The 24,238-nt window shown below is 43.7% G+C and overlaps 1 protein-coding gene and 1 long non-coding RNA gene across 7 annotated transcripts in view; one reads left to right on the forward strand and one right to left on the reverse strand.

Moving 5' to 3' along the window:
- The window catches only part of LOC124955225 (rhombotin-1-like), a 64,299-nt gene that overhangs the window by 23,746 nt on the left and 16,315 nt on the right, over positions 1–24,238 (forward strand). For 2 of the 5 annotated variants that reach the window (XR_007102800.1, XM_047509365.1), the window contains exon 1: positions 17,931–18,395. The exons of 2 other annotated variants lie outside the window; for them this stretch is intronic. The gene's annotated coding sequence lies outside the window, so the exon portion shown is untranslated. Of the gene's footprint in view, positions 1–17,308; positions 17,333–17,930; positions 18,396–24,238 lie in introns of those variants that run through there. One more of the 5 variants, XM_047509370.1, reaches the window with a different exon arrangement.
- The window catches only part of LOC124955227, a 184,765-nt gene that overhangs the window by 23,188 nt on the left and 137,339 nt on the right, over positions 1–24,238 (reverse strand). The gene's annotated exons all lie outside the window — the stretch shown is intronic.

Genomic DNA, 24,238 nt, shown 5'->3' on the forward strand with positions numbered 1-24,238 from the left:
CAGTTGTAATTGGATTCAATTGTGCCGCGTTAAATCAGTGACCGCGCTCTCCCGCCGATCCTCCGTTATGTGCCTATCCATCCGTTACTCCTCCGACGCGATTCGTTCGAATAACTTGGTCGCAGTGCGCACGAAAAATCGATCGACTCTTCGTCGTTCAGTGAAATGTACAAAAAAAAAAAAATAAAAAAAATAAAAAAAGAAAATAAAATAAAAAAAATAAATGAATAATAAAAACGAGAGAAAGAGAGAGAGAGAGAGAGAGAGAGACAGCTAGTAGCTTTTGGCGTGATGAAAGTTGAAACTCTGTCTCTCTCTTTACCTCGCTAATTATTTACTGTATTAGCGGATGCGTTTAATTATCAGCCGTAAAAATTTCCACGCCTTTTAAACGATCGCTCGCATGATTTTTTATTCCTCCTTTCGTTTCTCTTTAAACGATACTCAAAGAAGGTACGACTTTTTTATTAACTTGGACGGTGCAAAAGTGGGAATAGATATAAAAGAAAAAAAAAAAAAAAAAGAATTGAATAGATCCTCTGTTGCCTCGATCGATCGATCGATCGATCGATCGAAGATCTTGGAAAGTTTACGAAAGAAAATATTAAATTACTATCCTTTGTTAGTAGGGAAGAACAGAGAAAAAATTATAGTAAGGTATTATTAAGACGTGTTCTTGTGGTTTATGTTTTAAAGCTTCCTCGATGATCGCAGGGGTGGTTTTAACGGGCACGGTGCGCCTTTGGCGCCATCTCGGGGAATCGCAAAGGGGTGCGGAAGGGCCACTGGCTTCGTAAATACCTACTGCCAGCTCGCATCGGTAATATTGTAAGCGGTAATTTTACTAATGGCATTGCCGCGTTTCTCTGTTTTCTATTACGCTTATATCTTCCCTTCCCTCACTTCCTTTTCTCAAGCGCACACTGTTTCCAAGCACTTTCCCTCGTCTCCTCTTTCCCCTTTCTCCTCTTCTTCGTACACACCCTCCTTTTCCCTTTCCTTGGCACTTGCTTATAACTCTCGTGCATGCGTAGGCACCGTCGTCGTGTAGGTATTACCTCTCTCTCCTATGTCCTCTCCTCCCTTTTCCTCCTGGAAACCTCCGAGACTTCCATAGAGGGAGCCACTTCTATCCTCACCCTGATAAACCCCCGTTGTACGCGTATTTCCCTCGCTCGAGCAGGGAATAGGCCGCGTGTTTCGAGTGTCGCAGCTATCGTTACCAGGACTATACCGGGTGTCCCATCTTGAAAATCCATCGATATATCTTACTCGATTATTTGTAAAAGTCTGGAAAGACATTTGCTACATTTCGTTTACATCGAATGGCGTAATTTATTATTACGAGCTCTCCTTCTATATATAAATTCGTAGTTCATGTATACGTTCGAATTGAGAGTATCGCGAAACGAAAGGGACATTACGGACACCCGGTATAATCTGGCATTCGGATTAACCGAAGTGCCGAAGCTTGTGCTCGGTAAAAAGTACGCGAGCGACAAACGCGATGCCTCGTGTTCCCGCGTGAAACGCGTTGCTGGTTAAGGGGATCGTAACACGTGGTGTTAGGTAGGTAGGTAGGTATGTACGTACATACATAGATGTATACGTACAACTTAGGGATCGTGTAAACTCGATCGATTTTTTCACAGAATCGAATAACTCTCGAGGATTCTTTAGGCAATTTTGTTCGCGGCGATTAATCATCGTGGCTCGTTAAAATGTTCGCGAATGAAATGGTCGTCGTAAAATATCTCAGAGCTCCTATTTCATAACGACAACTGACTTGTTCTCTTTTTTTTTTCTTTTTGCTTTAGACAGAGCGCGAGTTAGCTAGCTAGCTAGCTAGCTAAGCTAGCCAGGCAGCCAGCCAGTCAGCCTGGTGGTTGGTTGCTGCTTGGCTGGTCGTTCGTCGCGTTCTCGCGCGCGCACAAAAGTGGAAGACTTTGGAAGGCAACGTGAGTTTAATGAAAATAGTTCTTACGTTTTTACGCGACGCTCTCGGAAGCGGCGCCCAGCCTGTACGCTCCCTTAACGAAGATTCTAATTAAGCGAGCCTTCCACCGTCAACCTTCTTCCCGCCACCCCTTCTCTTTCTCCTCCTCCTTATCCCACCGCCTCCTTTTCCTCCGTTGCTATCCTCGAGCACCACCAACACCACCAACAACCACCGCCACCAACCACCACCACCAACCACCACCACCCTTGCTCTCAATCTTACGCTACTACCTTTTTCGATTTTCATACCAGCCGACGAACATGGTGGCGAGTCACGAGCGGCTAATTTCGACGATCGTTCGATCGTTCATAGTCCTTCAACTTTTTCTTCATTTTTATTCATTTCATTGAAGATTCTTTCTCTCTCTCTCTCTCTCTCTCTCTCTCTCTCTCTTTCTCATTATTAGACGCTTTAGATCGAATGCCACTTCTCAGCCAGTGGCGAGACGTTGGAGATAGGTCGAGTAATAGGGACGAGAGGAGTGGCTGAAGAAGGGAGAAGGGTGAGATCCCAATTAGATGAGTACAATTAATCGACGAGGGCACGTATCCGGTATCCATGCGCGCGCCACCGTCTGCTATATATTCGAGGGATGCTGCCGAGGTTACACGGGGCGAACGTACTTAATCCATCTACCTCGAACGCTATCAACCCTCCCGTTCTCCGTCCTTCTTCTTCTTCTCTTCCTCTTCCTTCTCCTTCGGTTCCGATTCCCTCTACATTTCGCTCGTCTTTCTGTTCTTCGCGAGGAGATATCGATGACTGCCAAAACCAGCCTTATTATCTTCCTCTACCACCTTCGGCTCGTTTCGTTTACGAGTCCCTCAATTCCTTAATTAGATCTAAGGGTACGTTTAACTAGGGGTGGGGCGGGGGGGGGGGAGGTCCAGATGGTCGCATGCGATTCTCAGTGACAGCTGAATAAATTCGCGGCGGATGAAAAACCGTCTGAATATTTAATATTAAATCCTTTAAGTACGTAAATGAATAATCCCTAAATGCACGTGTACTTTGTCCATATATATATATATATATTTACACGTATATCATTGAATATTCTTAGGTAGTTGCACGTACGTGGAGGCACGTGCGAGCGCGTGTATTTTAGGAAAATCAAAAGCTCCTTTATAAATATCCCTTTAATTGTCCCACTCGTTGCATTTCTTTGCAAACAAAAGAAATAAATCTCTGGATTGGAGAATCTGTGTGTATACGAGGAAAGGATCATCATCGATCGGTCTTCTTGACCCTTGCTCGGCGGATAATCGGGCTTTTAGACTATCGAATAGGCTGCTAACGGTAATGTTCTTTAATATTAGGGACGTAAAACAAGGCGAGGAAAAAGAGATAGAGAAAGAGAAATAGTTAGAGTTAGAGTAGGAGGGGAGAAAAAGTAATGACCGTAGCACTTTCATTACGTAGCAAAGACGTTAATGCTGCAGGCTCGCATGTTATACACGTTATACACGTAAGAGTTAAAAACTCGTCCATACACTCTCTCACGCATTCGCACTCGTGGCATTAGGCGAACGCGTCGAGCGAAAGAGCGAACCGAGCAAACAGGTTGAGTAATGAATTTAATCCCCACCTCGACTCCTTTCCCTCTCTCTTTCTCTCTTTTGCCATCTTCGTCTCTTTCCTTCCGACCCTCTAAATCCTCTCTCTCTTTCTCTCTTCCCCCCCCCCCTCTCTGTCTCTCTCTCTCTCTCTCTCTCTCTCTCTTTATCCCTTTCTAGCTCCCTACATGTCTCCTTGGCTCGACAACGCGCGCACACGTTCGCGCACGTATGCATCAGCTCCGACACACACTCGCAAAACATGCTCTGCCAACGATGCGGCCCCGGCTGTTAGTTACGTTAAGAGCAACGGTTATAATGAGCCCCCATTAAAACGCGACTTCTGGAATATGTCTCCGACAGCTGGACCGCGATGGATTATTTTTTTATCTGCAGACAACAGTTTATTCAAAAGTAACGAGACTGCCGCCGAATAATGGACTCGGTTTGCTCTTCTTCCTCCTCCTCCCTCCTCTTCTTCTTCTTCTTCTTCTTTTTCCTTCTTTCTTTCCTATCTAATTTTTTTTTTGTTTTCCTTCTTTTCTTTTCTTTTCTTTCCTTTTCTTTTTTTTTTTTTCTATGAAAAGACACAGATACGAGATAGTAAGAGGCTTTAAATATATAATTGAATTATTCGTCGTTTTGCTTTTATACAAATGTATGCATATATACGCGTATGTTATCTCCTTGAAACTTGATTGAATAAATCGTAGGTAACGCAGGTCAATGTTCCCTTTGTTTATAAAATGTGCCAGATTAGTTGTCAACGTCGATAGGTAATCTTTGAAAACATTGCTTCCTTCCTTCCTTCCTTCCTTCCTTCCTTCCTTTTAATCGTCCGGTCACGTTTTCTTTTTTCCTTTCTTTTTCTTTTTTTTTTTTTTCTTTTTTTTTTTTCCAACGCGTCGAGGTAATGACATCCTTTCGTTATCTTCTCCTCTACCCACACTCTCGCGTTTCTCTTTCCCGCTCGGCCTGCCCCTCCTCCTCGCTTCTTCGCTCACTCCTTGAACGGTTTTTTTTTTCCTTTTCCCTCTCTCTCTCTCTCTCTCTCTCTCTCTCTCTCTCTCTTTCTCTCTCTTTCTTTTCTCTCTTACACCCTTTCACGCGCTAACGATAAGAACGCGCCGCAGGAGGTACATCGACGGGCCGTGGAATCTCCATAATTCCGGCTTACAGAAAATGACAGCTTTTAGCGTTGATGCACAGTTTATACCGGGTGTATTATTTTAAGTGGCGCTGTCTGTATAATTCAAGACTTAAGGCTCGCAGACAGAACGTGGGAGGGAGAGGAAGGGCATTCAGAATGAAGCGAGAGAGATAGATAGATAGATAGATAGAGAGAGAGAGAGAGAGAGAGTGTGTGTGTGATTGTGTGCGAGTTGTGAGAGGGGAATGAGGGAAAGAGAAAGGTCGACACGGTAATGGCATCGTCGTGTCGCAAGCTGCAAGCTTCAGTGATTCTCAATCGTCCAAGCCTATCCGTTGTGTCATCTCTCTTTTTTATTTTCTCTTTTCTCATCGACAATAAGCAACGAGATATTTTCAATGACTATCTCTTTCTATTTCTTTCTTTCTCTCTCTCTCTCTCTCTCTCTATCCTTTATCTCATTCTCGTCAGTTAGAAAAATAACAATGCGATTGTTTTTTTTTTTTTTTTTTTTGGGATCATTCTCGTAAACTCAAGAAACATCTCTTTTGTTTTACGATTTCATGAAGCTCCTTCACAAACGCGGATTCAATAAAGTTTAAAGAAGAATAAAGTAGGCATGGCGTACATCGTGTTTCGATTTAATTCGCGATAAACGGAAATTACGAATCAATTATATTGAGATCAGAGATAAATTTCTAATTAATATTACACGACGGCCAGCTACAAGATGGATCGAGAGAGATAAAGATAGAAATAGAGAGAGAGAGAGAGAGAGAGAGAGAAAGATCGTGAAGAAGATCGAGACATATTTTTATTTTTGCTGAGGCCACACTCGTTAGCCACGTAGCTTTATCGAATTGGATCTTTCATACTGAGTTACCAACCAACGTGTTGTATAAAGAGTACACGGCGTGCGCCGTACTTTCTTGATGATATCGCGAGAGCACTTAATTGCGAATGTCTGAGTTTAATGACTCGACAACGACGTAGAAACACAGTCTCTCGATCGTACGCTATTGTCAACGCGCTAGGCGGTCCAGAAGAAGCGTCAATTTCACGAGATGTGCTGTGTGTTTCGGGCAGTGTTTCTCAAATCGATTTCTCTCTCTCTCTCGCTCTCTCTCTCTCTCTCTCTCTCTCTCTTGTTTCCTGATAACTTTAAAAATTAAAAGATGGATATTATCCTCTATCTCGTCGTTTTATCTCAAAATATATTCTAGGAACTAACGATATGATAGGTTCATCTTTGAGTGACAAGCGTTTCAAAAGGAATAACCTGAGAAAACAATGTGGAATACTTCCTGTCGGTATATAACGCAAACAAGAAAATTTAAAGGCAAGCATGTGTAAAACGTATTTCCTAAAAGCATCAAAGTCCAGAGAGGACCAACAACATAAAATGTTGTAGCCGCAGGCGGTTCGAAAATTTTAGGAACCATAAGCCCATAGGATCGAAAGATTCGACCTGAAGGTGGAGATATTTAAGGGGGACAATGTCGAAGGGTGCCACGTCGTCGTCGACAATGTCGAGCGTAGAAGAACGTGGAAGAGATAGGAGGAAGGGAGGGAGAGAGAGAAAGAGAGAGAGAGAGGGAGAGAGAGGGTGGCAGGTACGTGATGCCGCGACGAAGGGAGGTAGTGGAGGGGTTGCGCTAGAACTAGGCGCCAGCCAAGTTGCGGCGCTGATTGCACCACAAAGGGTGCAATTATGCGGCCCTCCAGCAATCACCGCGCATTCTGCCCGCCATTTGACCCCTCGATTCCCCCTCGAGCCCCTCCCCGTCGCTTTCGCCTAGCCCGCAGCCAGCCCTCTCCTCACCTCTCTTCTCTTTTCACTCCTCTCTCTCGCTCGCACACTTTTCTCCCGTCACATCGGATAGTAGTAGTAGTAGTAGTAGTACGTCTCTTGCCGACACCGCGCGCCAGATATATCACCCCTCGAACAGGCCACTGCGTCTTTTTATTTAAATGCACCCCCTCGCTGAATGCTCGTCGCAGTCAATGCAATTTAACCCGGTGTTCGCGAAAAAAATGTGTTAATGAGCGATTGTGCGAATGAAAATATCCTAAAAATTGGACCGTTTTTCGATCTCTTCTCTCTCTCTCTCTCTCTCTCTCTCTCTCTCTCTCTCTCTCTCTCTCTCCCTTTTCCTCGTTCGTTTCTTTTGATATTATCTTTTTTCTTCGTCCCAACCGTAACACCAGTTTCGTTCGGTTCAAACGTTTTCTTATCTAGAGAGAGAGAGAGAGAGAGAGAGAGAGAGAGAGCTCGTGCAATAATCCGGTAAATACCGAAATATCTAACGCACATACTTATCTTACACACTCTGTCCCACCTTTGCCCTTCTGTCAGAAAGATCGGCTACAATTTATCACATTTCTCAGGCTCCGAGGAATTGGACGTTTGGACGTTTGACGATTAAGACTCTACGTTAAAGCAAACGTTACGCTCTTTGACGTTTCGTCGTTCGTGTTTGCACAGCTCTACGGTAATCCGACTCGAAAGTCAGCGAGGCGGAGCTGGAGAGTGAAAACGGGGAGAAGAAGGTCCTTCGAACGGGAAAAAAAGAAGAAGAAGAAAGGAAAAAAAAAGAAAAGGAAAAAAAAGAAATGTTGATTTTCTTTTCCGTTATAAACATCGAGAAAAGGGATATCTAAGGGGGAGAGAAGAGGGGGAGAGGTGGCCAGGTCCGACACCGAAATCTTTCCCAGAGGCTCGGTTCCGTAATCCGAGGACATTAATTCGGTGGTACCAACGTTCGTACTTGCTAGCACATGCCCGAGACTCGTTCTCTCGAAAGGGATCCTTGTATTTTCTTAGGTTATCCCCGAGGGATTTCCCTTTGGGAAAAGGGGAAGAGGGCAGAGAGGGGCAGGGGAAGAGAGAGGTGGTGCTAGAATCGGGGTTTTCTCGGATATCCTGGTCGAAATTTTACGGTACACACGATATTCTGTATGCCGACGAAGACCCGTCTCGTCGACCAGGACACGACCACGGCCAGAGTTCTCTTCGTTCGTTCTTCCTCCTCCTCCTCCTCCTCTTCCTCCTCCTCCTCCTCTTTTCTCCCTCTCCTTTCCCCCTTGTCTCTTCCAGAGTCTCCCCGGGCACGAGAAACACGTGTTCGCCCGTGGCGTACAAATATTGGCTCGTAGATTTTGACGTTGTAGTCGTTCATTGAGCGTGGCTTAAACGAACGGCTTCGCCTCGTCCGACGTGAATGGACCCATGGAGTTTTGCTTTTAGGCTCTCTAATGGTACCGGCAATGGCTCGATCTCGTTAGATATGTACACCTCTATATATCTATACGTTCTTTACGTAATCCTACGCACCCCGTTATACGCGCTAGGATCCATACGGATCGAACATAAAAAAATCATCGTAACAACATTAAAATATGTATATGGATAGTATGTAAGAGCACGGAGGAAGATGAGGAAGGGAGGGGGAGGGGTGCCCCGGGCGAAGGGAGCCTGGCCGAAGTATCCACCACCCGCGGGGCTTTTTTCTTATATCCCACTCGAATTCAATCTCGAGCGTTCACGAGTTTACGAGAGAGTCGACCCGTCCCGATCCCTCCCACTCACCGCCTTTCCCGAGCTGGACGCAAACTTTTTACCGCGAACATGGGGACGAGAGGGGAGGGAAGGAGACGGGGAGGGTAGGCGAGGGGGAGGGACCCGAGGATGGGCAGGCAGAACGTCGAGAGCAAAGGTGGAAGAAGAGAGAGTTGGACGAGGCTGCGAACGAGCGCCGGGCGATGAGGAGGAGGAGAGGTACAGGAGGTAGAAGAGAAGGAGCGAGAGGAGGAGGAGGAGGGGAGGGAGGTTATTGCCTGTTGGGTGATTTATCTAGTAATACTAGCCGACAGGCCACGAGCTCTCAGTGGGAGGGGGAGGGGGCGACGGCCACGGGGCCGAGCCTTCTACCCCTTCGGGGCCAACCGCCGGCACCGGTGGAAATTAAAAACTCACTTTATTACACGTCTCATTCTGCTTTCCCCGGTTACGCTTCTCTTCTCTCTCTCTCTCTCTCTCTCTCTCTCTCTCTCTCACTCTCTCGTCACATCCGGACCGCGCGTCCTACTCTCTATCTATCTATCTATCTCTCTTTCTCTCTTTTTCTCTCTCTTTCTCTCTCTCCTCCTCTACGACGGACCGACTTAATATGAGCCTCGGCCATACCCGATGGAACGAATATTATTAAAGTTCGCCCGCACGCGAAACCCGTGAAATATCGCTACTCCCCCTCTTCCTCGAAAGCTTCCCACTCCTCTTTTCCTTCTCCTCCTGCTTCGTTTCTCTTTCCAGTTCGCCATCTCTCTTCCTCTCTTCCTTTTCTCTTTCTCTCTCTCTCTCTCTCTCTCTATCCCTATCTCTCTCTTGCTCTCTATCTATTTCGTTCTCGCTTTCTACGCTTTTCCATCCACGAACTACGCTTCCCTTCCGCGCGTTTCATCCTAGCCCTTGCTTCTCCTTGCTTCCTTGCCTGCCAGTCTGCTTGCTTGCCTGCTTCCTTGCTTGCTTGCTTGCCTGCCTGCCTGCCCACTCGCTCGCTCGCTCGTTCGCTTGCTTGCTTGCTTGCTTGCTTGCTTGCTTGCTTGCGAGGGACCTTTATTATCTGCCTTATTCGACGCGGGGAAACCGTCTGGAAGCGAACGCGCGATCGAGGAGTAATGCGAAACGCTCTGGAGATCGTTTTCGTTGTAAGGGAAGGAAGCGGGCCAGCAAACCGATCACCAGGGAGATCCTTTCAAGCGCGATCGAGAGATCGTGCCTCGCGATACGTTACGAGAAAATTCACCCTTATTCGATTACATATATATACCTACTTTCTATGTGTCGTTTCTCGAAGACTATCACTATGATTTTATAGCATCCACGTTCTCTTCTCTATTCTTTCTTTCTTTCTTTCTTTCTATCTTCTTTTCGTTTCTTTTCTTCTCACACACACACACACACACACACACACAGCTTTCATTTTATTTCATTTCGTTTTCTTCCTCCTGCGCTGTTCTTTGTTTTTCGTTTCTATACTCGTTGAAGCGACAGGTGTGTGTAACTCGTATAGAACGACCTAACAATAATTTAGAATTATTTAGAAATTTCTTTCGATTATTCAGTTATTATATAAAATTAAATATTAAACCGATATATTAGGTATACAGGGTTATTCGTTTTAACTCAATTTCGGATATGTTCGAGGGATCTTCCTCTCGAATTTCATTACCGATGAAATCGTTGCTAGCTCTTCTAGCCCTCGCAAGGAATCTTTATTATCCACCTTGCTCAACGAGCGCAACCATCTGGAAGCAAATATACCATAGAAACATGTAGTTATATATATATATATGTATATATATATATATATATATATATATATATATATATGCGCGTCCGTGTAGAGAGATACGACCCTTCTCTCTTTCTCTTTTTCTTTCAGTGGACATGTAATATTCTAAAGCTAAACTCTTATACATGTGATTCCGATTGTGTATCTCGAAATATCTATGGTCATATAAAACGTTTTTGCTTTTCATTTAATTTCTTTTTTCTTTTTTTTTTTCGGTGAACTCAATTTTATTCCCCGTTTTTCTTTTCTGTTTTTTTTTTTTTCCGAAAGGAAAATAAAATTATATTTCACTTTTCTCGTTTAAATATACTTCGATAGATTCGTCAAATAATAATTTACGTGAAAATAACGTATGGGATTCAGTCGATATTTTTATCGTACTAGCGAAGAGTAAAAATTTCTTGTTGATCTGAAAAACGTGTTATTTCGGATAAACAGTTTCGTATAAACAACGGATACGTATCGATGATAACCCAATGATTTATCTGTCGTGGCCGATGCCTCTAGCAGGGCCAGTCTCGTTACGTCACATCCGTTAAACGACGTCGTTATCCATACACCGATTTCGCGAAAGTTTGTTCAGGCGCAAAATAGTCACGCCCGGAATAGGTAGTAGAAGATATATCTTTGACCAGGACCTTACGTCCTCCTACTCGTTCATTGATCCTCGAATCCCTTTTATAAGTTGCGTCGTACGAAGTAAAATAAATAAACAAATTTAATCATTTCATTTTCCAGAGGATTCTTTTATTTTTTATTATTTGTTAAATTTTTAGATTAACAACGATATTGTCCCGTTGAATTTTTTATGATATTTCGAATCCATAGTTCGTTTCGTTCTCTAATAAAACGATTCTAAAATCACAACATCACAAAATCACAAAATCACAAGTTTTTTTTTTTTTTTTTTTTTTTTTTTTTTTTTTTTTTTTTTTTTTTTTTTTTTTTTTTTTGAAACATTTCTTTCCCTGCTTTTACGTTTCTCAAATGATTGAAACATGAGAGAGGAAGGCTGTTCGATCGCTAAAACGAATTCGTATTTTCATAATTTAATTTAACTGAATCATATTGGGATCGTTGGAGAATTATAAAGCAGCTTGTATTAGGAAGAGAGAGAGAGAGAGAGAGAGAGACGGCATAGACCGCCGTAGCGGATGACAAACCCCTCGGTATCCGGCTCGTTTTATTAATGTCAATAAGGCAATTATCGGCAACGAATGGCGCGGGTAGGCATTTCGCTCATATCCTTTCCGAGTGGTCTTCGAATGAGACGATGGCTATGAACTTACGAAAGCTTTACCGAACAACAAACCGAAATACCTTTAAACGAGTAAGTTTCCTATTGACAATAAATAGGAAGAAGACAAACGATCCCATAACGGGTTCGCGTTGGATTCTAAAAAAAAAAAAAAAAGAAAAATTATTCTTTTAAAATCGTCGCTGCGATGTATCGTCGGTACACTGAGATAAGTAAAAAAATAGAACAAAACAGAAGAAAAAAAAAGGAAATCAAGAATAAATCGTAAAGTGTATCGTATTTTTGATCGGCAATAGTAACAATAATAGTAAAAAGAAATAAGATAATAGTGACAGTGATAGTCAGTTCTCCGAACTGATTTCATCGGTTGAGGGTTCGCGAGTCACTCGAGGCACTCGCTAGTCGAGATCCAAAGGGTTTGGGGACAATAATATAGGAACGGAGGGGTTTCTCGGAGCTTCGTCGTCGAGCAATATCCATCCACCCCACGTTCCTGCTTACTCCTCTCCACCGAGTTATCGTTCTCTGCGTACAATCTCTCTCTCTCTCTCTCTCTCTCTCTCTCTCTTGTCTGTCTCTTTCTCTATCTATATCCTTCTGTCTTTCTCGCGCGAGCAATTTATTCATTATCATACCTTATCGGCGGGCCACCTTCATTGATCGAGCTCCATGAAAATTTTTTCCTTCCTGCTTTTCTTTTCGTTAGAGCAATCGACTCTACCAGCGATCGTTTCTTGCAATTTTGATCACTTTGTTACTGTATCTCGATCGCACGTAAGAAACGGGGAGTCGGAAGATCGAATGGGAAAATACGAGGGTCTGTCGAATGAAAAGATAGCTTTGGATAGAGAAGGAGAGAGAGAGAGAGAGAGAGAGAGAGGAGTATCTATACATCGGTTTCGAAGGACGCAGCCCGAACGAAGGAGGCAAGAAGGTAAAAGATTCACGAAGTGAATAAATCAAGGAACGTCGCACTAGCCGTGCTCTTAGTTTAAGTATTCGAATGTTAGCTTCTTCCTCCTGTTCTGGACTTTTTTCTTCCTTCCTTTTTCATCTTTCGTTTCAGTTACATCTCCCTCGCCCCCCCTCCCTCTCTATCTCCGATACTTTACTAGCGTTTTTTCTTTTTTATTCTTCTTTTTCTTTCTCTTCATTTCTTTTTTTTTTTCTTTTTTTTCTATTTTTTTTCTCTTTTTTTCTTTTTTTTTTTTTTTTTTTTTTCATACAGCCAAGGGACGTCTCTCGCGACAGAAAATTCTTAGCACGCGTGCTCGAACATTCAATGAGATTTTCCTTACAGCAGCACTCTCCATCGGCTAGACTCCAGTAGTCTTTGCATCGATCGATCTACCGAGGTCGAGTTTGAACGAAAAGAAAGTAGAACAAAAACCCAAAAAACAAGAGAGAGAGAGAGAGAGAGAGAGAGAAAGAACTATTTTCACAATTTCTTACAATCGTTTTCGACCATCTTATCCGATCTAAAGTCTCTGACGTTTTTATTATTCTCTTTTCTTTGTCTCTTTTTCTCTTTCTCTTTCTCTCATACATATATAAACGAACACACACAGAAAGAGAGAGAGAGAGAGAGAGATAGACGAAATGTGTCTATGATTTCTCGTAACTTTCAAGAGATCGGATCGGTCACTTGTTTTCCGTTAACCCAAAAGAAATTGCGAGTGCTTCGTAATTGCATTACGTAGCGGATAAGGTAGGAGCGGCGATACGTTTCGTTGGAAGACATCGTTCTTTTATGATTTCTTTTAACGATGATATCGTCTCATAATTTGTGACACTGATCGGATCGGACGTGCTCGTTATTTCTGGAGGTAATTTTCGCGAAGGGGCCTTTAAAACGTGGTAACACGTATCGGGCAAGAAATGTGAAAGGAGAGGGAGTAAAAGAGAAAGATAGATAGATAGATAGATAGATAGATAGATAGATAGATAGGTAGATAGATAGATAGATAGAGAGAGAGAGAGAGAGAGAGAGAGAGAAATAGATAGAGGGAGAGGGAGCGAGAGAGAGAAAGAGAAAGAGGGAGGGAAAATCGTGCACTAAACGCGCGTGTATGCGGATACTGTAAGTGTGTATTCGTTCTACCACGTACATAGATAGATCGTAATGTATCGTTGGGTAAGTTGGGAAAGGAGGGTAGGTCACTGAGGAGGATGGCGGCTCATCTTGTAATGGACTCGGAAGACAGTCGAGTCGGCTAATGGATCCCAGCTCTACCAGAAAAGCTCTTAGTATCTGTGCCATGCTGCTAATATCGATAGCATCGTGCCGCGTCCTTTCAAAATCCACAAAATGTCATGGCGGTACTTCTTCGATGTTGTGCGCGCTCGCGTGCATGCAGAAGGAGATACAAGAACGATACTTACTTCGATTCGGGGAACTACCATCGAACGAAACCAACGAGACTCCTCCTTTCATACGAATCTCTTAGCGTTTCACTAGCTGTCTTTTCTGTATACCTACCTATCGAGAAAAGCTCGAAGACTCCATTACTCTCTCCTCTTTGCATCTTTTCTCGTGGTAGGACATCTGATAAATCTCTCTTTCTCTCTCTCCTTCTCTCACATTGATATTATTATTTATTGAAAGGATATACAAGAAAAAAAAAAAGAAGAAAAAAAAGAGAAGAGAAAAGAAAAGAAATAAGAAGAAAGGGAGAAAAGAAAATAAGAAGGAGTTTGTGACTTCTAAATCATCCCTTGTATAATATAAAATGTAACACTTCGAAGATCAGGAGATAGAAGAATATACTTTACTATATCGTACGTTCATCTTTTTATATGTGCGTCCTAAAGAGAACAGAGAGAGAGAGAGAGAGAGAGAGAGAGAGAGAGAGAGAGAGAGAGAGAGAGAGAGAGAGAGAGCAGAGGCAAGTAGGTAAGCAAGCAAGAAAGCAAGTAACCAGACAAACGGACATACAGAAAGACAGGCAGGCAGACAGACAGGCAGGCAGGCAGCTTGGCAGGCAGGCAGGAATGGACTCATGGAGAAGGAAGAAAGGTGGGTGGGATGTGGGGTTGAATGCGGTTGAAATGTAGCTTGCTAGTATAGGAAAACGGTGGATGTTTAGCACCGGGAGGAGAGAAATAGGGGTGCTTTGCGGAGTAGGGTAGGACGGCCACAGTGAGAGACTTTATATATATATATATTTGATGCGTATACACGTGATATATCCCATATATATATATATATATATACGACGAGCCATCTTTCTCTTATCCTTCATAGTCATCTTTTCCTGGTCCAGCATTATCCAGAAAGAGAAAAAGTAAGATCAAGCTACCTTATTCCGGGACAAGCAACAGCCTCAAAAGATGCCTTAGGCATCACCAAACTTTACCACTACCTGTTCTCCTAGTCGATAGAAGATGTTGTCCGATACATCAACTCGGTGAATAATAAATCCCTAGTTTCCCTAGCAACATTTAGCAACGTTATCTTTCTCTTTTTCATACTTTCCTTTCTTCTTTTCTTTTCGTTTTTCTTTTTTGCGACGGCAAAAACCACGCGAAGCACACATTGGAAATGTTTTTCTTTATCGAAATATATTCTCTTAGATGAGATCAAATCAGGATTGGTTTGGTTTGGTTTGGACGATTGACTCTTACGTATATCGCTTAGATTATTTCGTCGTTCGTTTAATCGTTGAAAGAAGAAAAAAAAAAAAAAAGAAAAAGGAGAAAGGAAATCAAAATCGATTGGACATCAAAGCGTGAAAGTTCTTGAAAGAGAAGGAAGGAAGATATTCGGCTGTCGTAAAATCGGCAACCAACGTCGAGGATCGTCGTCCGAGGATGCCTAGAATTTATTTCGATATCCGTTTCGATCGATATCGATCGAGTACTAGCTCAGGAACTTCTTGCTAGTCGATAAAGGAGTGCATAGTAGAGGAGAAGAATAGAGAGAGAGAGAGAGAGAGAGAGAGAGAGAGAGAGAGAGAGAGAAAGGAGCCGAAGTGCCGTTTAGTTTAATGCACGTAACGCTACTCTCTTTGCCTGCTTTTTCCACGGCACAATCTCCTTCCGAGCGGTCCATAGTAGTATAAGTCGTGGACAAAGTAGACGGCGTACAGAAAACCTCCATTAAAGTCCCTAGAAGTGATTAGTCCTCTCTTCCCCTCTTTCACTCGCTTTACTCTCTACTCTTTCAGCCCCCACGCTTTCTCTCTCCCTCCCTCCCTCCCCCCCTCTCTCTCTCCCTTATACATATACTCGCTCATTCTCTCTCTTCCTCTCGTCCCTCTCCATTATTTCTCTTTATTTTCGTCCATCTCACTTCAATGTTTACCCATCTCTAGCTGATTATTTATCTACTTTGTCGTCCGAATCGTTTTATCAATGCCTCTTCATTCCCCCCACCCCATCCCCCTCTCCTCCCTCTTCCCCTCTCTTCCCTGAATGTTTTTTATACGTTATCGCCCATACATGCCCGCACCTTCTCAACCTCTCCTTGAACGCTAACGGTTCATTTTTTGTCGAGTTTTGACGTCGATCCGACGTCGATAATACTTTTTCAAAGAGACGGGGAGGAAAGGGGGATCGAATATAATCGGCAAAGTTCGGCCTGGCAGGACGCGATCGCATTAACGTTATATCCAGGGCAAAGTCTCGACGGTCGAACGAATTCGTGAAACAGAGTCGAAGTTGGTGCGTTTAAAAAGTTGGCCGCGTCGGCGAGACGCCCCTTGGTACTTGCTTCTATTCACTCGACTAGCAGCAAACGCGACGCTCTCTATTTCGCAACCCTACCCTACCCTACCCTCTTCCTCCTCATCCTCATTCTCCTCCTCCTTTGCCTCCTCCTTCTCTTCCTGCTCCTCGCCCTCTTCCTTCTCTTCCTTTTCCACCTCCACCGCCAGCGCCACCGCCACCGTTGGAGCAGTCCACTTACATTAAAGCGCATTCGAAATTTATAACGTTGCACTTCCGCGAAATGAAAGTTTCGTCGATATTAACGTCGAGAACGCGATGCGGAAAGCGAGCGGCTATGAAATAAAAATGTGACAAGGCAATCCAATAAGAAGGCCATGGAGGCTGAAGAGAGAGAGAGAGGGGGAGAGAGAGAGAAAGAGAGCTTGAGCGTAAGGGGTGGGAGAAAGATAGATAGATAGACAGACAGATAGATAGATAGATAGATAGATAGATAGATAGATAGATAGAAAGATAGTAAAGGGGCTTGTTCATACGAACCCCGTTATTTCGCACATGGTGATCTACCTTTTAAGTTCTCGATTTAATCAGCTCATTGCCGTAAATCACTGGGTAATTAAAAGAAAGCATATCGGGAGTGTAGTGGTGGTAGGTGCCGTTAAGTATAAACGCGGTCTAATCCATTTTCTCGAACGAATTCGGGCGCGCTAAAGATAAAAGAGAGAGAGAGAGAGAGAGAGAGAGAGAGAGAGAGAGAGAAAAGATCGTAGCCTTTCTAATTTAATCTGGCGAATGATTCCGTGATTCTCGAAGCCGGCAGAGAGAGCAACCCTTTCATTACTTAGGTTCCTATCCTTGCGCCGGACCGCCACGCCACCCTCTATCTATCTCTCTCTCTCTCTCTCTCTGTTACTCGAACAGTACACCCCTCCGCGTTCCTCCCCTCTCGACGGAACGTCGCACAACACTAAATCAGCGAGCAGTGTAATTTTTGTAATGGGAGGTGTGGCCTTGCGGGAAAACCGATGGGGAGTATAGTAGCTAGGTGGGAAGCTTTCGATGGAAGTGGGGATAACCACCCCTTTCGAGCACGATACCCTCCCTATCTTCGTTTCTGCACGCGTGCGATAGGGTAGACTTTTACTCGCTTCGGTCGACGTTAGTCGCGAACTTGATCTTTCCGTGGCTCGACGTGTGACTTTTAGCAAAAAGATTCTCTTATGTTCGATAAGAAATGAATCTATATTTATTTTTATTACGATCAAGATAATCTCTATTAAAATCCTCTATACGATCTAATTGGAATTTAATCAATATTTATCGATTAAGCGGGAGAACGTTCGTAAGATGGTACGTATCATCGATATAAAAATTTTCTTATATATTTTATTTAGAAAAAAGAATGAGAGAGAGAGAAAGAGAGAGAGAGAGAGAGAGAGAGAGAGAGAGAGAGAGAGAGAAAGAAACACTTGAAAGGCGCGTCGCTGTTAATCGGTAAGAGTACCGACATTATCCCGTATCACGAAAACTCGTTCGCTCGAGCGGGAGCTAAATCGTGCGGCAAAGATAGTGAACGGGAAAGAGAAAGAGAAAGAAAAGAGAAAGAAAAGAGAAAGAGAGAAAGGCAGTCAAAGGGAAAGACAAAGAGAAAGAGAGAAAGGAGAGGAAGAGAGAGAAAGAGAGAGAGAAACGATAGAGGATATAGTGGGGTGAATGGAGGGACAAAACGAGCACGTGGAGGGAGCGAAATAGATGTGGTGGGCGAAAATACTGGAGAGTGGGGGCAAGTACGGCTCGTTTTTGTCGGAGGGATAACGACGTAGAATCGTCGATGGTGGAGGGGTTGTCTTCCGAATCGGTGGAGGAAGCCGAAAGAGGGAGGGAGGGAGGGAGAGAGAGAGAGAGAGTTCAGAGTGGTGGGGATTTATCACTGTCGGTGGCGTGCCGTGGCCGCACGCGGTACTCCGGCAGTTTACAACCGACCATCCTGCTGGTAGGAGGTTCGCGCATTTTCGACTTGGTTCAATTTCAAACGACGTCTACTAGTTGGTGCTACACAAGTCCCCGTTTGAACGCGCGGTTTTCTATAATTAAAGAAAAAAAAAGAAAAGAAAGGAAAAAAAGAACAAAGTCTATATCGTTAATCACGTATCGAATTAACAATCTCGTTTTTGTGTGAAATCTCGAATTTCGTTGCTCGACGATATACAAATTTTGCCTTTTATTTGAGAATTTTTCCCTTTTTCTTTTTCCTCCCTTCTTTTACAACAAAATTTCCCGGAGTTGGTGTATTAAAGAGATCAACTCGTCCTTCTCAAGATGCAGTGGCACGTGGCAGGAGGAGAATAAAAACGAGAGATCCAAAGGATTCTCGTCGTTAACGTCCGCTGAACTTTCGTGCGATCGTTGCAAGGTAACATTGCTCGTTTTATTTTATCTATCCGTTTGCCTAGATAAAGGGTTTCCGTAGAAAAGGGATTGTGTTCCGGAAGATTGACGTTTCATAGATCGTTTTCGTCGAATATTTTTACATATAGAATTTCTTTCTACGACGTCGATCGTAGATACTTAAGTACTTACTTGCCGATCGTATCGGTTCCTTCCGGTCGCATCCTCTCGTTTGCATATTTTTTTTTGCGATAAGACTACGGCGTACTGTCCGCGACGTTGTATCTCTCGAGGTCGAAAACCCTTAGAATCCTGTGGCGAGTTATCTGTCTCTCTCTCTCTCTCTCTCTCTCTCTCTTTTTATGACGATGAATTTAATTGCTGTCGTTTGTATATTTAATTATCGTTTAATCGAGGGATTGAGATAGGGGAAGGGGGTGGTGTAGGAAAGGACTTTAATCGAATAACGAAAGAAAGAAAAGCAATTATGTCGCGCGATCGTATCGGTGGTGCCGAAGAGGAGGAGGAGGAGGAGGAAGAGGAGGAGGATAAGGATGAGGAATAAGAGGTAGGTAGGTAGGAGACTGCGGGCTGAGAGAGGTTAAAGAAGAGAAGGGGACTAGGAAACGAAAAGAGGGGTGGGAGAGAGGAGCCGTAACGACGAAAGTTGCGTTACTTCGTTCTCCCTTCGTCGACTGGATTTCTCTGAAAGTAATTAAGCGTCCACGGGTAATGTATCGCGCGGAGTAATTTCATTAGCGACGCGCGCATGCCGGTAACCGGAGAAACGACTGTTTACGAGGATATGTTGAGGGCCGGTAGAGCTAGCACCGAAGAGAATGAGAGAGAGAGAGAGAGAGAGAGAGAGAGAGAGAGAGAGAGAGAGAGAGATAGAGAGAGAAATAGCGAGATAGCGAGAGAGCGAGCAAGTGGGCGAGAGGAAGGGAGGGAAGGTGGACCAAGAACTACGACGAAGACTAGGAGGAACGAGCCTTTCGTGACTTCATCGACCATCGAAACGTCAAGTCGAGTTTAACCAACTAGGAGTCTTCGACGTGCTTCGCCTTTTACAGCGATTTCGTGATTGTAGAAGTTCTCCCACCCTCTCTCTCTCTCTCTCTCTCTCTCTCTCTCTCTTTGCTAACTATCTCTTTCTCTCTTTGCCGTTCTCACTCGACGTCTCCTCCTCCAGCGCGACTCAGTCAGCGCTCGCTCCAATTACAGCTTCCACTTAAGACGTTCGCGTTCGTACGGTTGCCGTTACAGATACGGATTCCTTAGAAGCGACGTTAATCCCGCACCCCGTAGAATGCCACGTATCAGCTTGCCAGACTCGCATTTTCTTACACATAATGCCGCTGGAGTTTCGCCTTTCTACCTCGCGCCTTCTCGACTTCCGATAAATTTTTATTTCTCGTCGTATATCTTCTCGTTTCTTCGTTGTTTCGCGCGGTGATAACACGTCAAGCATTCTTCGATTGTGTCTACGAAAGCGAGCGAATATATTATTCGAATGGGAATAAGTTAAATTATGGGCATTGACATATCGGGCATACACAGATATGAATCATTTTAAAATCGTACACACTTTTCTTTCTTTCTTTCTTTCTTTCTTTTTTCTTTTTATTATTATACGTAATGGCACGACGATTGCAAGAGTCGCGCATAATCGTACAATATCTGTTACGCGAATATAATAGTCGCGAATATTGAAAAATCTCGGCGGGTAGCACCTTCTTCTTCGCTTGACTGTCCCAATCAGCAGGACGATCAAAGTGGGTGGAGACGAGTTAGAGAAAGAGAGGAGGAGTAGGAGGAAAAGGTGGAAGAGGAGTGAGCGAGCAGGAGGAGACCCCTATTTCGAGGGGTTCGAGCGTCCCTGCAGAATGGATGCGAGTGTATCCGTCCGTTTGGATTTCGATAATTGGCACTAGCTTCAGCACTGGCGGGCTCGTTAGCCGTTCGCCTAAAGAGAATGGCTTAATTATTTCGTTTGAAGTCGGAGAGAGGCGGCCCGTCGTCGGCTTCGGAGGGAAAGAGGACCGGGGGCATAAGGGTAAAGGGGAAGAGAGAGAGAGAGAGAGAAAGAGAGGGAGAAGAAGAGTAAGATACGCAGGAAGTACATGTATATAGCACGGTTATCACTGTCCTACCGAAGCTCTCAAATAAATTGACTATGCGCGCGAGAACGAAAGCGAGAGAGAGAGAGAGAGAGAGGGAGAGAGGGAGAGAGCAGCCTAGCTAGCGAGCCAAACGTTTATTTTATACCGACACAATTCGGTGCGGTTAATTAACTCCCGGTTAAAAGCGGAAGTATGACCGTAACTCTTGGTGGGAGCGCGCGCGCTCAGTCTTTATCGTAAGTTCCGCGATTCGACGAAATCAAAGGAATGGAAATCTCTGTCAACCGGAGAGAGACAAAAGACGGGAAAAAGAAAGACGTACGTTCTCAATGAAAAAAAAGAAAAAAAAAAAAAAAGGAGAAAAAAATTACTGATTCCACCTCTTCTCTTCGTTCGTCGATGTGTCTCGTTTTTTTTTCTTTTTTTTTTTGTTCTTTCCCAATGTAATCGATAAAAAAAAGAAAATAAAAAAATAAAAAAAAAAAAAAAGGGAAAGGAGTATCTTAGCGGATTAATTACTCTCGCTGAACTATTCCATATTCTCGTTCTTTTTTCCTCGAAATCGATTCAGTAACGATACTATCGAGAGTTGATATCTCGAAGGCTTTCACAGTCCTTCTCTTCGTCGTCTTTCAACGAGCACCGGTTGCCTCTTACTACTTCCACGGCAAACGATTTAATAAGACCGTACACCCACCCAGACAGAGCGAGTATTACTCGTAATTCCATGGCGAACGCTTCAATAAAAGAGGCACTTTGCCTGATCGAAAAACGTCAAATATAATCCTCTTACGTTGATCGTAGCTGCAGAATGCGTGCCTTACGAATTGACCCTTCCCACCATTTTCTTGCTTCTTCTCCTCCATCCCCCAGTCCTCGTGCCCCCTATCCATATACCCCTCTCTCTCTCTCGGACACTCTTCTTAGAGCCGCCGATATCCCTGCGAAAAGTCGCCTGTTCGAAAGCACGTGTATGTACGTATATATGTATGCTAGTAGGAGGATTTAAAACTTTCGTTCGGTCACCTCTCTCTCTCTCTCTCTCTCTCTCTCTCTCTCTCTCTCTCTCTCTCTCTTCTCTTTCGGACATTGCTTTTATGACGATGATATAGTCCCTCGACCAACCCCCTGCCCCCCCACCCCCGAAGGTTCTTGGGCATTCCACCAGGTGGCAGTGTACATCTTTCTGGGCGTCGGCCCCATCATTCTCACCGTTGTGCCCATGTCCCCTACCCCCTACTCATCCGCCCCCTATTTTCCCTCTTCGAATTTATAATTTCATTATTTATCTTAAAGGGATAATTATAACGTAGCGTTGAAGTTTCTTCGATTGTTCTCGCTTTCCGGTATTCTTTAAAACTTCTATTATATTATATTATATCGTATTGTATTATATTATATTTCAAGCGTGTCAGTTTGCTGCTATAATCGAATTGTTGCCGATGAAATAATTTAAGAAACTCACGAATAAAACTTCTCGAATAAATTGAAATCAAATTATTACGGCTCGTTTTAATAAGCCGTTTTAATATCAAATAATCATTCATAATTGCGTAGTGGTCTTTCGTACGAGTAATTTAGTATTTTGCCGTGATACGCGCAAAGGAAAGAACGGCATCAACTTTAATCGATATATCTTCGATCTTTTAAAATGATCAGATTGTAGTAGTATCAAGAAATGGAGACCACAATGTTATTCCTTTATATCTACGTTGAAAGAAGAAAAACGTTTCGAATAGTTTTCGAACGTGTTTCGTTCACGCTCAGGTTGATTCGCCCGATTTGAACCAGGGCGCCATCTTTCTTTCAATGAAAAGTTCCTTTTTTCCAACTAGTCGTTTCTCGCAGCGTAGCTAGCTAGCTAGCTAGCTAGCTAGGTAGGTAGGTAGGTAGGTAGGTAGGTAGGTAGATAGGTTGGTACCAGAGGCATCGGCTATTGGCCACTGAGATATCTTTCGATTATCAGACCATCCATACCTACCTACCGCCTTAGCCGGCTGGGCTCCATTGTCTCCCGGGCTCTTTCAATTAATGTTTTGATTGATTTTGGCCCCTCGATTGCGAGATCGTTCTTACGTCGACCTCTACCCCATCTCGTCCGTTTCCTTCTCCTCTATATCTCGCTTTCACCCTCATCCCTTTACTACTTCTATCATTCCTTTTCCTTTCTTTATTTTGTTCAAAGTTGTATGCCACGTCGCCTAGATAGTCGAACCTTTTAAGATGGTAGATCGTCTCTCTTTCCTTTATAGGAATAAGATGAAATAAAAGATCATTCGAATTCTAATTCCTTTTCGACTTCTAAGAATAGAAATAGAGACATCGAGAATCGAGGATATTAGATTTACCCTTTTATCACTTACGCACATTGCTGCGTCAGGTGTCTGTTGGTTCGAGACGCTTACGACTCGTTTTATGACGCGCTGATATCCTCCTCTTCGTCGTCGTTTCACTCAGACACTTTAAAATGTGCACGATACGCGATATCGATATTAGCCGATGTGTACGTTAACGTTTAATACCATTCAGGATATTCATTAATCCTTTACGCTAATCGCGTGATTCGTTCAAATGAAATGAAGATAAAAGAAATCCTCTTTCTTGTTATTCCTCGAGTTTATTCGGGAGACCGGATTATTTCTGATTTTCTTTTGGAAGGGTAACGAAAGCTTGTAAATCGCTATGGAAAAATAAGAATACCGGGAGGGGAGAGAATTCGGAAAAGCGAAAAGTCGCGTCGACGTGGACGTCTTTTCAAGACATACTACTGAAGTTGTATGAGAGAGAGAGAGAGAGAGAGAGAGAGAGAGAGAGAGAGAGAGAGAGAGAGAGAGAGAGAGAGAGAGAGAGAGAGAGAGGAAAGAAGGGAGGAAGGAATATAAGAGGAGGACGCCTGTGGTGGTAGTTGGTGGATGGCCGAATCTGTGTTATACCGGTGGCTGTTTTATTGCGAGATTTGCGGCATGGCCTCTCCGTGTAACAAGACTTACTGAGATCTTAATAGAATCTGAGACCACCACCCCCGTTTGCTACCCCATACCACGGATTCTCTTCGGCTTTGCCTCCTCCTTGGCCTTCGTTTTCCTCTCCTTCTTTTTTCCTCCCCTCCCTTTCCTCCTCCTCCTCCTCGGGGTAGAGAGAAGAAAAAGAAAAGGAAGGAAGAAGGAAGTTGACCTCGTCGCTGCATCCCTCCTGCGGGAAGAGAAGGGATGCTTATTCTAAGCGTATATATATATATATATATATATATATATATATATATATACACACCTATATAAAGAAAGAGGAGGGGAGAAAGAGGAAAAAGGGAGGGTAGACACGAGGCGCGAGGGGTCGAGGCTGCTGGAGGGTGATTTATGAATATTGCCTAGCAGGAAAAGTGTATCGCGGCCGGTTGCGTCGATTTTACTCGACGACGACGACGACGACGACGACGACGATGACGACGACGACGACGTCGACGACGACGACTGAACGGAAAAGCGCAAAAATTTCCTTTCAAGCCGCTTCTTTTTTTCTCTCCTTTTTTTCTTCTTCTTTACTTCTCTATTTCTCTATTTCCCTTTTCCGCGTTTCTTTCTTTGCTATGATCGGCGTCGACCCATAAGATGCTTCGCCTAAGGTAACATCAGCCCTTTCCTTTCGCTAACTACGTCTACAACGCCACTGCTTCGTGACAGAGAAAACGACGAAAGAAAAAGAGAAAAAGAAAAAAAGAAAGAGGGAGAACTGGGGTCTCGTTAAT

The sequence above is a fragment of the Vespa velutina genome, chromosome 17 (assembly GCF_912470025.1).
Source record: "Vespa velutina chromosome 17, iVesVel2.1, whole genome shotgun sequence".
Taxonomy (NCBI): Eukaryota; Metazoa; Arthropoda; class Insecta; order Hymenoptera; family Vespidae; genus Vespa; species Vespa velutina.